General features: G+C 43.8%; 1 long non-coding RNA gene across 1 annotated transcript in view; it reads right to left on the minus strand.

Annotated features, from left to right (window-relative positions):
- Positions 1-2,010, minus strand: part of LOC106012221 — an 80,177-nt gene extending 78,167 nt beyond the window's left edge. The window contains exon 1 of the long non-coding RNA XR_001184970.2: positions 1,717-2,010. This is a non-coding gene — a long non-coding RNA (uncharacterized LOC106012221). The remainder of the gene's footprint in view (positions 1-1,716) is intronic.
- Positions 2,011-2,333: the final 323 nt, after the last annotated feature.

Raw genomic sequence — 2,333 nt, forward strand, 5'->3', positions numbered from 1 at the left:
GGAGTTGGAGGAGGATGGGAGGGGGAGTTAAGGAAGGGATAAAGGAAAAGAGGGTCGTCATTGTGTCTTCAAGTGACCTCGTGACCATCCCTGCTGATTTGCACCGATTTATCACGTCAGAGGAAAATCTGACATAGAATCTAGATGTTAGTGCATCTTTTCGTTTGCTTTGTTTCCTCGTTTGGTTTGCAGTTTGAGTATTATACACATATTTTGAATTTAGAAGCACATCTCCAGTCTTAAGTTCTCATCCTTCTTTTTTTGTGTAGGTTACTATCTTGTAACACCTTGGGCACTTATGTGACCTAATTGTATTGCAAGTGTCGTAAAATTCTTACTAAAACATACTCCCCATACACGCACGCGCACTCATTCTGCTGTCTGACCAAGACCGCGAGCCATCAACACATTATCTGTTTGTGGGTCACGGGAGCAGAGGAGAGTAGCCCTATTTCCGGATGTTCACTTTCTCACGCTAAACTCCTATCCTTTTTGGGAGAGTAGGTTATTAGGGAGGTTAGTAGTAAAGGTTTCCACTGAGTTGCTATATAGGGGTAGAGATAAGGGTTGGATTATTGGCTGGAATCAGGGAATATTAAGATGAGGGGTCAGTTATAGGCAAAACCAAGCCCTTAACTTTTCACTGGGTGAATTATGCTGAAGTACGGAGTTCGATTCTTATTAACCCTATCCATACGTCCTGGGGTCTTTTTGTACCTCCACTCGTCACATTTTAGAATACTTCTAGATCTAGTGCGAAGATCTCTTTGAACCTTTCAGTATTTCTCAAAAAGAAACATTTTGACAGACTACTATACAAATCGCACGGATCGGATTAATGAGTATATTTCCTCTTTAAAAAGTGGTGGCACAGATTCCCCACGTCGTATGGATATGATAGTAAAGCATGACGTACGGATAGGGTTAACTGAATTGTTTTCCCAGACCCTCGTGGAATATTTCCCCATCAGCCAATTGTTCTGACAGAGAAACAGAATCCTTGTTTTTTTAAACATAATAAATTGTGCCTAGTAGAGCGATAAAACTGAAAAACACAAAGCTTTTCAAGGAAATAAACTATACACTGTCCTTTCAGAATGACAGGACACGAGCTAAAAACGAGCATACTAATTATCATGATTACTGGTTTTGTATTCAGGCTTCAAATTGTGTCACTAAAATAAGGTATGCTATTTGTAATAACTGTTACATTTTCTATTATGTATACTGCACGCTTATGACGATTTGTTACGTATTAGATTGTGGGGCTACAGATTATGGTGACGGTCTAATTAAACGGCAGGGTCGGAGAAATCTGTGATACTGAGACAGAGGGGGGGGGGGGTCCACTGTAGGCCGTATATGTGGGAGAGTTCTGGTTCGAATGTTGGGCGTAGAGCTCTATATCCAGAACCCCGTAGGCTACTTATAGGAATTTGATGAGTGATAATGTCACCACCACCAGTAATAAGCTTACTACAATTAATTGAGTTATTTATGTTAAACTGCGTCAAACCTTTTCATTATTCACTTATTTTAATCGTTGACAGTACATACGCCTAAGACAGAAAGTCATATATAAGCGGATTAACTTAGTACCACAGTCTCAAAATTCAGCAACGGTTACGACACTAACCAGCGGTTTTAGTCTTCCCTTTATTTTCATTCGTAAAATAAAACTCTCTATTATTCTGAAAGGCAAATTAGTATACTCACGTGTGGCAAACCTCCAATAGTCCTTTCAGTGGTAGAACAGAGATGAGATCCCACGAGAAGGAAGCACACACAAGCACACAGATACACACTTTGGCCCGCTCTTCCGTCCAGTCCTGCAATAGAAAACCAGCAGAAGAGGCTAAAGAAAAAGTCAGGAATGACAGCCAGTATTGTCTTCCCAGGTTCTAAGAAAATTCAAGGGCGAGAACTTGCAAAACACGAGTTGATCTCGGCAAGAGTTACGTTGCCTTGCGGCTGAGGAGGGTGACACCCCCTGGTCTCCACTCACTCCAGTGTCGCCGCCCCGCGGCACGAGCGGACACACGCGCGTGACTGTGGGTGAGCGCACCGCACGACCCGCCCGCCACCCGAACCGCCCCGCGCGCCACCCTTGATACCCCGCGCGCGGAGATGGGGGCGAGTCTGCGAGTATACAGTGAACGCCCCCTCCACCCCTCCCCCCCCCCTACCTCTCCCTCCATTCTCTACTCCTGAGCAGAATCAACAACGCTAAAAAAAAACGTACGTTATGGTCAGCTACGGTGATACTCGATAGAGTCGACAATCTGCCTGTAGCAATCTACTCTACCTTTACTCTTCGAAACTCTTTACAAACA

Source organism: Aplysia californica, unplaced genomic scaffold (genome assembly GCF_000002075.1).
Source record: "Aplysia californica isolate F4 #8 unplaced genomic scaffold, AplCal3.0 scaffold00295, whole genome shotgun sequence".
Lineage (NCBI taxonomy): Eukaryota > Metazoa > Mollusca > Gastropoda > Aplysiida > Aplysiidae > Aplysia > Aplysia californica.